This window comes from Amblyomma mixtum, chromosome 1 (assembly GCF_055824585.1).
Source record: "Amblyomma mixtum isolate Tamu chromosome 1, ASM5582458v1, whole genome shotgun sequence".
Lineage (NCBI taxonomy): Eukaryota > Metazoa > Arthropoda > Arachnida > Ixodida > Ixodidae > Amblyomma > Amblyomma mixtum.
In genome coordinates, this window is record NC_143012.1 from 324,436,324 (window position 1) to 324,448,501 (window position 12,178).

Below are 12,178 nucleotides of genomic sequence, written 5' to 3' on the forward strand. Positions count from 1 at the left end.
AAACACCTTCCTTTGGCAGTATCAGTTTTTATTTTCTCTGCCTTCATTTTTTTGCAAGGTGCAGGGTATAGTCTATGCACCACATTCAACGAAGCTGTTTTAAGACTATTCATGAGAATCAATGCTGCCATCGTTTAATTTCGATATTGACACCCTGCATACGATCTTACTAATAACTCCTGTCATCCTAACTTTTATTTTCACTTGCGCAATGAAATCCATAGGGGTTTTGAGGGGCAATAAATTTAAGCAAATCGAAAAAGAACCATACTGAAAGGTTAAATTCAGCAACCAATCGCCGCTCAGGCACTATGAAATTGATGTTCTGTTCGTAAGCACAATTTCTAGGGTTCGATCACGGCTACTCTCGCTATATTATGATGATGCAATGTGAGAAGCACTGCTGTGCTGATATTCGCTTCATGCGAAGAAGATCCGAGTGGTCTAAATCTTTTTAGAACCTTCCTGCTCAGCGTAATCGGTAACTTTCTTGCAAATATTAAACTGTTATTATGATTTCAAACATCGACTTTTCTGATTTCGGTGTACTGCAGAGCATATATTGACGTTTGTGCTGAAATTCAATGATCTGGCGTTAATGTTTCATAGCGAAAAATACGGTTCATTCTCATTTGAAACTTCTCAATTATGTTTCGTCTTAGCAATTATCATTTTACTCTATTTTATTTTATAGATTTATTTAGTCTACCCAGAGAAATGGAAGTACAGCCATTTTGATAAATTCAGCTGCATTTGCTAGGCGTTTCTTCAAGAGCCTTGCCTCTTTTCTTAGCATAAGCGATGGATTTGCACGTAATCGTAGTCATGCTTTGCCTCGCGCGTGGTACTATATGTAAAAAAACAACTAATGGACGCAAGTCAACGAATCCCGCATTACCGTCACAGACAAAGACAAAATGTTTGAAAATGCATCCTTAAGGAAAACATCTAAAAATAAAAACATCAGACACGCGCACGAACATCAGACACTCGCGTGAGTGCTGCGTGCTTTTTGAGATAAAAACATCAAACACGCGCATGAGGGCTGCGTGCTTTTCCAGAACAGCACTGAAGCTCTTGACAACAGGGATTCCCTTGCACCGGGAAAGGGCTCTTGTCTGACACATGCCCATCGTAAGTGATATCGATCAGTGAAGACGGCGCCAGCTTCAAGTTTCAGCGGGGAAAAAAAGCAAACAAACAGCATTGGTACTGAAGGAGTTCTTTCAACAGAGGAAAAAGGAAAGACAGGAACGTTGCCGAAAGAGTGCAGAGTCTCACCTTTCAGCTTCGTGCTCCCACGAAAGAAGCACAGAAACCGAGAACGTTCCCACAATTAATATTACCGCCACATCACACACGACCATTTTTCTTCCTCTCTGTTCTTGCTTCCATCTCGAAACCTCGCAAAGAGCAAGGCTTCGCAAAAGAGCTGCTCTAATCACGGATTAGAAATGTGAGCAGCGAAGAACCGAGGTGCGCTTCGGGAGTACGCGGCCGCGGCAACAGTCGCGCGTGGCAAATTGGATGAACGGAAGTAATCCTCTTTCGCTAACGTCTCCTCCCGTGCTTGCACAAGACGCCCGACTGCATTCCGGTGCTGAAAAGGCAGCTCGGCTACGCGGTGCTGCGCGGACGCAGAGAGCGGGGCAGCACGGCAAAGCGAAAGAGGAGGACGATCATCCCGGCGGCAGACATGGCAACATTAATCAGGCGCATATCAGATTTATTCGCGCGAGCTGCGCGTCCTCTACTGGGCTATGCCTGCGCAAATGTAATTGGCCGCGAGGACGGCCAATGCAAAGCCGGCCACGTGCTCGGGCCAGTGGTCATTACGGAGCCCTGGGACGATGCAGTCCCATGGTGGCATGTTTGAGCCTCCAGGAATCGTGTTGTTGTACTGACCGGTCTGCTGAAAGCGAGGAGTAATTGAATTGTACGTCGATGTATTATCCTTGTGTTCAGGGACTTGAAGACGGCGACTGCTGTTGATTTACAGGAGCATTACAGTTCTTTTTTAGAGTTGAAAGTGCGTTAAGGACGGAACAAAAAATACACACAGGCGCCGTGTTTGGTGATTTTTTTTTGCGTAATAATTGGCCCTCGTAACGCAATTTGCGTGAAGACGTTTCTCTGACAGCACAGAAACAAGAATTAAACTCATTTCACCCATAATGAATTTTATGTGCTGCGGGCTCTGCGTAAGCAGTCTGGGCTCGTTCTTTCTCTAGTTGCGAGTAATAAACAAAAGCTTTACTTGTAAGGTACAAAAGATTGATATAACTGTAGTTCTCGTCATATAAAATATAATTTACCTTGGTAGAGCACATCATATGCCAAATTTAGCACGAGTTTAATTCAGTTTTGCAAAACAGATCCCCCCCAGTAAAAGCCAACGTGGCGGTTATACTTAGTGCGTACATTTATGATGGTAGTATCATCGAGATGTATATCCGCGAAATCATGTTGAAATACATTGTGTTACCACATTTGTTTTTAATCCTTGTCGCCTAACCTCATTTGCTTGTTCGCCTGATATCTTTCAGACTGCCTTTCATGTGTTTGTTTGCAATGCAGGATTTTGTAAGAAAAAAAAGACATATTAAGCAACTGCTACAATTCACATAATATCAGCGAATCTCTTCCGATAGCTCCATGGGGTGATGTTTTCGTCACAGTAACAGTGTTGAATCCTCTAGCCATTGATTTACGCGAAGAGCTCTCAACTGTTAGTCGAGCACTGGCTGCTAAACGTGAAGTCCTTCGACACAGCACTGAAATTGTTTCGGTAGCTGTGAAAGAGCGGGCCTGAAAGCATATAATAAAAAAAACACGCCGGGCAAGAGTAATCCGCCTGATTCTTTGCTCGTGTCGATTGGAAGCCCCGAGTTGAAAATTTGAGTTAGGTGGATTTATAAATGCATCTAAATCTATGCTGCTTGCTAAACGCTATGAGCAGTGGACCACTATGTAGTGCTTAACGGTTTCTATGAGGGTTACAAGAAATCAGCAACGACTGATGGCATAATATCTACGTACGCATTCTGTTACCTGACGTATTCTGAACAAACACCCAGGCGCACAATGACGCCGGCTAAACAAACAGCAGGGTCTTCCAGGAAGGACCACTCACTCGAGCACCAGCCATTCCTGGGCAATCTTCAGCGTACCGTTCCCTTCTAGTTCGAGCACACTTCTTCTGCCCGTCCACATTGTCCTAGAGCTCGCGAAAAATTGGCATCCCTGAGACACAAGAGCATATCACGGCTAGGCAGCCGCCAGTACTACATCGGAAAATCTGGTAGACTCGGGCGCCCAGCGTCAGTGTGCCCGAGCGGAAGGAGCGAAAAGACAAAAGCTATCTCTCCAGCGGCGCCGTCAGCATTCGTCTTCAGCGCCCCAACGCAGGCCACAGGGAGAGAGAGAGGGGGGGGGGGGGGAGCCCTGCCCTCGCCGCGCTGAGCCGGAAAGCACGCGACCAGCATTAAACTCCTCGTCCGGAGGGGTCCGAAGGCAGCGCTCCCTGTGTGTGTCCACGTAGGGGCGCTCGCATGATCCCGAGTAGGGTTCGCAATTAGCGGTAGGGCAGAAATCTCCCTCGCTCCGTTCGTTGCCCACCGGGCCCGGCCATACGTAACGAGGTTAGGCCGAGCTCTTTCTCCTCACTGGTAGCGCGTCGTCTGTGTGTGGCTGCGTTCGCGTAGGTGCAGGGGTCGGAGGGGGAACAGGGGAAGCTGGATGGTCGGCAAACGCCGACGACGTTGGGATTCGGTCGCGCCTGCTGGCAATGTTTCGTGCCCTGGACCCGGCAGCGGTGGCTGCGCGACGAGGTGCTGACGAGTCTTAAGCCTAATGAGCGAAAAATGGGGACGAGGGGAGGGGAAATTAAGAAGATGGGGAGGACGCGGGACACCGTCGTCGGTGACCCCTGAGCGTGCCCGGTGCGCAGCCGCGTCGCAGTCGCTCGCTCGGCGTAACCCGCGTATTTGTCCGCCCTTCTCCCGGTCTTGCTCGGAATCAATTAGTGGTTCATCTGCTGGAGGGAAGGAGGGCCGCTACCTTCCTCGCTCGGGATCCAATGCATCGGGAACGAAGCATCTAATATGCAGGGAAGGTGCGAGCGCACAGGCGGCGGGGCTTGGACATAGACTGGTGAGGTGAGAGGGAAAGGGAAAATCTCGTGTGCGTGGAGCCCGCGCGACGTTATAATTGAGGCACCTGCCGGTTGAGTGCCGGGGTCCTCGGCGCGTGGAAGCGAAGAGCAGTGCGGAGCAGGGAGATGGAGGCCCCGCCTGGAGGAAGAAAAGGGGAAGAGAAAAGGGAGAGACGTTTTCCCGACGGCAGGAATACGGCGGCGTTCATTAAAAGTAATTAGAAGTCGAGACGTAGATCTCGACAGCCCGAGCAGTCTCTTTTTAACGAGTGCCGCTGCGCCTCCTGACGACATTCCCGCGACCACCCGTGCTGTAATGTCGGTGAACTTTTCTTCTTGCTTCCACTTCCCGGCGGATGAGCAATTTGGCCGCGACGTTCACCGAAGTCGTGGCGGAATGAGAGGCGCAGCGAGTTTCTCAGCCGCATTTTCGCTTTCCTTCTCCTTGTCTATTTTTAGCGCTGAGGCGATTTTTTTTTTCTCTCTCTAACATATGGCAGTATGACAGAAAGATGTTTTGCGCCGATTCATTTTTGGCTTTCGCAGGATTTAGCCAACCAAATAGGATTGCATGTCTGGCAGCCTAGTTTTGAGAGCGTTGTGAGAGAGGATTCAACACTGAAAGCATGGCCATAATTTTGCGTTATCGCAATGAATATACGTATAGTTGGTATATTACTCCGTTTACATCACGCGCACACTGCGTTGCAGAGCCAACAGTGAAAAGAAATAATTTGCGAGTATGTTTTTGCAGGCTAGTTGGTGCCTAAGCATTCTGGGTTTTTTTGCGCAAAAGACACGACACAAAAGAAACGAGGTAGACAGGACCTGTCTACCTCGTTTCTTTTGTGTCGTGTTTTTTGCGCAAAAAAACCCAGAAGAAATAATTTGCGCATGGATCGATGCAAACACATTTCATATGAAAGCGACAAAAGGACCGTCATATCAATCCCCGGATTTCTCTTACGCGTACGCCAAAGCTGATTTAGATACCCAGTTCTTCTTGTCCAGCAGATAAGAGAGAGGCTTGAAGCCCGGCTGTAACAAAACAAAAAGAAAATCTTTTGCCCCGGATTTGGATGTCTTGCTTTTGTTTGCCGACGAAGCAAAAATTTCGGTTCTCTTTGAGAAAGAAGATTATACGCGAAAAGCTTGAGGATATATATCTGTAACATGAGCGTATCTGACGCGCAGGGACTGCCTTTACGGTGCCACAGGGTCGTTTATTGATAATCTAGCACAAACAGGAACCAAAGACCGGCAGATGTCGCTCACTGTGTTTCTTATTGCTCGCAGTGGCGGTGGTTTGTCGTTACTCGAAGCTCGTGGTCATTTCCGTGCTTTCTGAATCAAAACACAACGGCTCCTCCCGCGGGGCAAATCTTCAGGCATCCAAGATTATGTCCACGGGGGGCAAATGGACGGCGGTGCAGAGGGAAGGGGAGAAAAATGCGCGAAAACAGAAAGGAACAGAAAGAGAGGAAAGGAAGAGGAAAAACAGAAGGAGCGGAGGATAGTGGTACTAAGCTGAATCTACAGCCAGCCTTGTCTCTACCCCCAGATGACGCGTCGCTGGCTTGTGGCAGAGACGTGCGGCCAAAAATCTTGTTAGCTCGAATCGTTACAGGGGCTTCCCACTTTCTCTCCTTCTCTCACTCTCTCTCTCTCTCCTTTCCTCCCCCCCCCCCCCCCCCCCCCCAGCCCTACTTCCCAGACGCGCGGCGGCGGTCATTCGTTCTGAGTCGATCGACTGAAATGCGGTGAAACGGGTGACGTCGTCGTGACGCACTTGTAACGTCACTGGAAAGCCGTGAACAGAGGCAGGCAGGAAGAGGGGAAGGAGAACGAAGATGAAGTGAAGGAGGAAGGGGAGGAGGAAGGGCCCGTCCTTTGCCATCGACGACGTTCGTTTCGTCGTCTTCTCCTCGGTGTATTCTCACCAGACCTCAGGCTCTCCCGCTGCCCTGCACGATCGAGGGGTGCGCGTCGTCGTGCCCAGAATGAGCACAGCCGGGCGGCGTTTGCGAGAACTTGAAGGCGGCGGACGCAGGTGCGCGTTTTCCTCGAAACCTATATATAGGTGAACGTGAACTGCGGGCGGCGCGCAAGCTTTTGGTTCTTTGATCGGCGCCGGGTCTATGTGATCGACTGGAAGGAATAAAAAAAAAAAAGGGAAGAATAATTCGCGTCTTTCGAGCGCTGCAAGATGTGAGAAGTTTGAAGCGCTATCAGTTTTTGTTGTGAAAAAAAAAATCATCTGAAAGCGCCATCGATGCGGTGCGCCTCTTATCGCTGTCGCCTGCGAAGTTCTGGAAATGAAATGACTGCTCGCAATGTCTCTTTTTTTAAATTTTCCAACGTTGTTATCATCTTTTTTCAGCGGTGAAGAGAGGTGTATGAAGTGTCGATGCATATTTGAAAGCGCCGATCCATCATCGAGGATTTCGCTTTGCGCGTGAGATTTTTGCACATTGGATTGTGGGTAAACCATAGGCGCGAACACAACGTTTCTCGACGATACCGTGCTGCGCTCGTTGAAACCTGTTACCACGACTACCTGCTTGGTAACACGCATGAGAACGAATTAGGTAGTAGCAGTTTATAATATTTCGCTCGCCTTAAGATGATGTACTGGAAGTGCGGCTATTCTAGACTTTCAATAACTGCACACTTAGGGGTCTGGAAAAGAGAAGGGGTGAAGAAGGAAAGGCGGGGAAGATATACGAAAGAGGGCACAGGTTTGATACTTCATACTGAGGAAAACGAAAAAGGAAAATAAACGGAGAGGATAAAATAGGAATTAGTTTAAAAAATGAAATGTGTGAAATAAAGATGTAAGCTACAGCTTTGCGTACGTCAGAGTCGTAGTCTACTGCCGTGGGCAACCGTCTGCCGAGTGCAGACTGACACCGCCCTCACAATCGGCTCGGTTTGCAGCACGTGCACTCTGGCACGTAGCCGCGCGTTTACCGTGGTCTGTGGTCGAACTGATGCAGCAGTATATCTGAATAGCTGAACAAGAGCAACCTGGTTTTTCCTCTAGTTTGAGATTTGGGAAGAAACACTCTAAAATTTTTGACACTCCCGCAGCCCCGACATCAGGCGTGGGTCATACAGCTACTACTGTTAAAGGAAATGAACTGAAAAAAAATTAGCCGGGGTTTAACTGAGTTTAAACCGATGCGTGTCATGCGAAACCGCGGTGATGTTGAAGTAAATGGTGATGCCAGAAGCGGCACCATAGCAGCAATGACTGAACGTCTGTTTTGGTCCAGATCGTCCAAGGTCAAGTTTTGTGGGGTCGCCCGTGCCAAATTTTTGAAAATTACTCGGCCTTAATTTGGAGATCACCATTGTGTCGGACACGGTCGATACGGTTGGACATCGCTTTTGGTGCAAATCGATAAAGGTCAAATTTTTGGGGGTTGCTCCGGCCAAATTCTTGCCGCTAGACGTCACGATTGCTACAGAAACGAGCGGTGCACAAGTAAGATACACACAGTAGCTATGCGTAGGTTTAACTTTGGTGTCATAGTTGATATGGCAACGATCGACGCATTAGCAACATGCACAAGGAAGATCTTTGCTCGGCTCTGACGATCGCATCAGTGCTTTCGCAGTAATATTGTGATTACGAGATGATTGTTCAGTCACAATACCCAGCACGGTTGACAGGAATAACGCGGCGCTGTCAACAACACTACTCGTCTGGGTTATTTTGACGCAAATAAGGAAGTACAGACGAGTCCACTTATGACTGTCGCAGTTATAACAAATGTTCGCTTATTGCGAACGAGGCCTGTTCTTTCTGTAAAAATATATATTAGGAGATTCGCACTGAGTCTCAGGTACAAAGGACAACTGTAGCCTGCAGAACTTGGATAGAGCGAACAGGGAGGAGCCGTGAACTCACGTGACTCCGCAGTCTAAATATTCTAAGGACACTAAAGCTCCGCCAAGGGTGTGACGCGGTAGCGTTGATCGGTGCCTTTAGGGGCCTAGGGGCCTTCTTTGCATATTACGCCGCAGACATAGACAAGTCCTGTATTTTATGTCCTGCTTTTATTTTATTTTATTTTGGTTTCAATTCACCAGAAAACACAGAGTCCACTCTTTAACCAAATCGAACGAATGTTCCTCAGTGGTCGAGAGGTAGCGCGTCTGGCACAGGACCCAAGAGGGTGTGGTTCGAGTTCCGACGCGGCCATTTTTCTTTTCAGCGCAATTGCCTTTCTTTCTTCAAAGGCGCGATGTATTGGTGGTAGAATGACGTCACTACCCTGTAGACGAATGAGCAATTGTGTTGTGAAGTCATCACTGTTGCAGTTTGTGATCGTTGTGAGGTGTTTGAATTACCCGCGCCAGGTCATCTGGTTGTGAAGTCACAACCCTCTAGATGCCTTAGCTGAGCTGATGCTTATGACTGGAGAAGACTCCAGGCTAGAACCCTCGTCCCCGCTCTGGAGGAGCTGGACAGGAGGTGCCACGAGGGAGGATACGGAGGCCTGCGAGTTCTGCGGGCATACCGCTACACTCGAACACATATTATGGAGATGTCCCAGTGCCCCAGGGCATGACAGAATTAATAAGGCAGAAGAATGGGGGACCATACTCAGAAGCGCCGACCTTAGTATGCAACGCTACGCTAGCCGCCTGGCAACAGAAGCTGCGTAACTATATCGTTGATAGTCTTCCAGCTGCGACGCTGCCCCTCCCCGGACGCCTGCATGCGAACCCGGAGGGGCACGGGTCTTCTTCTGGCGGAAATAAAGTGCCTTCACTCACTCACTCTGGACAAATCTCGATTTTCTCGAATCACCAGCGCCAACTACAGTGCGGGATACTCCGCTGAACGAAACTCTTAACGTTATCGTGTTAAAAAGTTGCGCTCTTTCCGGAAGCGCGGAGAGCGAACAGCGTGTTCAAACTCCCGTGACACCGCTCCGGAATGTACATGGCGATCAAAAAAGGCAGTAAAAAGAGCAGCAATGGAATTACACAACCACCGGCTAAGCCCACACCAACGGCTTACCAGTGCGTGAGTGTACGGCGCGTGTGTACGGTTATTTAACGTGCGCCGACAATGGCCAGCACACAGGCGCCTTTTGCGTTACGCCTCAATCAAAACGCGGGCGCCACGACCGGGATTGCACACGGTTCCTCCCTCTCGGTAGCCGAGCGCGCTAACCACTGAGCCACCTGAAGGTAACATGACAACGCTAGAGAGCTTGGAAAGCACAGCGGTAGCGTCTGCCGAAGAAGCAGATGCGCATTAAACCCTTTTTGTAAAAAATAGATCGCTCTTTTATCTGAGTTTGTATTTTTGTGTGTAACGTAGAAGGCCAACTTCGTACGAACTTTGAAATCAACGAACAAAATTTGCGTGGCCCTCAGGTTCGTAATAAATGGGCTCGACTGTGTTCATTTGTATATATGGTAGAATTATAGGGGACTCGTAAAAAGCGCAAAATTCTATCTCTACAACAACATAAAAATTTATTGAAGAAGTATTTTCACAGCGGAACCGTGTGCCGCACTAAAACTCTTGGTTTATGTGAAATAGTTGATAAATTATTACTGGTTTAAAATATATATAACAAGCAGTTGAGATTTCAAGTGCATGGGCATTTATGGAAGTGTATCGTAAAGGGGACTAATGCAAAAAAAAAAATGCGGAACAGAGTAGTATTCTGTACTTATTTCTAGTCTGCCGTGTACAACCTACTTTGATTCTGTTTTAAGTCATTCCGTTTGATCTGAATATTGGCTGCATGACCTCTTTAACCCGATCATGTGATTCAAATTACGCAAGAGTAGGTCCTGAAGTGGAGCACGCGATATTTCACGAACCGGAATTGATGCTGCGTTGTTAAAGCTTGATGAATGGCCAGAAACGTCGTGAGCCACGAACATTAAGCCGGTAATCGCTTTGCAAAGTAAAGTATATTAAGAATGTCAAATATAAGTACTGCTCATTTCCTTTATAATCTGCCGCGTGAACACCCAGTCCATTACTGGCGATTTTCACGAAATCGACGCCACGCAGCTGCGGAGCTACGAACTAGTCCAGGAAAGATATAAAAATATATTTCAGAGGCGCTGTTACGACGATGTTCACACGCTTATGAGATAGGAGAGCAGCTATGTGCCACTGCGCTAGTTTTCTGGTGTCAGAAATAAATAGAGAGCGTGGGAACAGAATGTTTCAACACTGTAGTGGTATGCTTCCAGGACCATTACAGCTCTTTTGTTGTCAGGCGCCCAGCCTCTGAATTTATTGAAGGTAGCTTAATTGTCATCACCCGTTGACATTGCGATATCATTAGAACTTTTACTGATTTAATTCACAACGATGATGATTGAAATTGAGTTCGAATCTCCCGGAGGGTTCTGTGTGATATGCTGCATGCTCGTCAGGTGGCGCTTCCATACGCCTTTTGTTTTTTGTTGTTTTTTTGTCATAAAATTGGCCAGGCGCTTTGATGGAGGCGACACGCAAAGGCACCCGTGTGCTGTGCCATGTCAGGGCACGTAATCAAAGATGGCATAAAACCAAGCACGTTATGTAATAATAACTTACCAAAATATCCTCTTGATAGTAAATGATGTATGCGGAGGCTAGTAGGATGCCCGGTATTCATAAATTTTCAGTGCAGCCTTATGATGAGATCGTATTACCTAAATGCCATTTACACTCGCCCTTTATTATTGGAAAGCTTTTACGGTGTACATAATGTTACCTTTTCAATTGGATTCGTCGTTGTCTCCCCTGCGTGGCCTTATTTCTAAGCCGCATTCCAGTTTCGGAAGATGCGGCAGAGTGCAGAGGTCTATGCAACTTTGTGCAACGCACGTATTATGCCTGTGTCTCATCTGTTCAAAGGCATTCTTGCAAAAAGAATCTGATGCTTTGTCGTTGGTGTTGGGAATCCGAGTTCCAGAAAAAAAAAGAGAAGTGTGAAAGGGCTGTTTTGTCATTGTCACCTGAATATCGTGTGCACATGACATTCAGTGTACAGTTTCAGTTTGAGTGTATGAATGAGTCCTTATTCACTAGCATACCGCACATTGTCATGTTGGTAACCTGGAGTATTAGGAATGTGTCTGTCGGTGTACCGACATACTTAGTGAGTTTTGTTCAAATAATAATTTGTTTTAGGGATGATGTAGAAACTAATCGCTGAAACTGTGAAGTTTCCGGAAACCCGAAAAGCAACACAGTGAATCAAATATCTTATCTATGCTACGGCTTCTTGAACAGTCTTTCCTCTCAAGTCTTGATAAGCGCGTCTTATGCTGTTATTGGAGTTGCGCATGTGTTATGCTCTGTGTTCCATCTAAGATTTTTCGTAGTTTTTAAAAATAAACTTATTCGATTAAAAGAGCGCCTTTTTTGAAATAACATTTTCACCGGTGTAGCGCATGATAGTACAGCTAGGATGTGCTTACTAGTAGGCTGGTTAACTTATATTTAATAGTTAACTTTTTACCTGCTGCTTCTAGTCGCCTGTTAATTTTTAACTATGGCTTCTGGTCTCCTTATTCACTGAGAAACACGTAGCCCGTCATAAGTGATATCCATATCACTTTTCAGAAGTGTAAAAACACAGTTACCCTCGCCGCTGTGCCCCAACAAATTTTTCCTACATCGCGCCAAATACATACGCATTAGAAAGCCTGCAGGTAAAGCAACGCCTTCAGTGCACGTAACTCGTCAAAATTTGTTTGGACACAGCGCCGGCAGTGACTGCGTTCTAGAAATTCTAAAAACTGATATGGATATTACCTACAGTGGGCACACATCACACAATAAATAAGAAGACTAGCAGTATAGAGAAAACATAACTTTTCAGCATTAGATAGCCACCTTAATAGTTAGCACATATTACCTGTATTCTCATGGGCTACACTGCTGACAATGTTGTGCCAAAAAGAGCGCTTTTTAGAATTTCTTGGGTCAAACTCCGGTATAGTAGAGACCCACAACGTGGAAAGAGCTGAAGAAAAAACAAAAGTTTGCGTCGA

At 47.0% G+C, this 12,178-nt stretch overlaps 1 protein-coding gene across 2 annotated transcripts in view; it reads left to right on the forward strand.

The window, feature by feature from the left end:
* The window catches only part of LOC149372772 (serine/threonine-protein kinase BRSK2-like), a 114,730-nt gene that overhangs the window by 58,611 nt on the left and 43,941 nt on the right, over positions 1-12,178 (forward strand). The gene's annotated exons all lie outside the window — the stretch shown is intronic.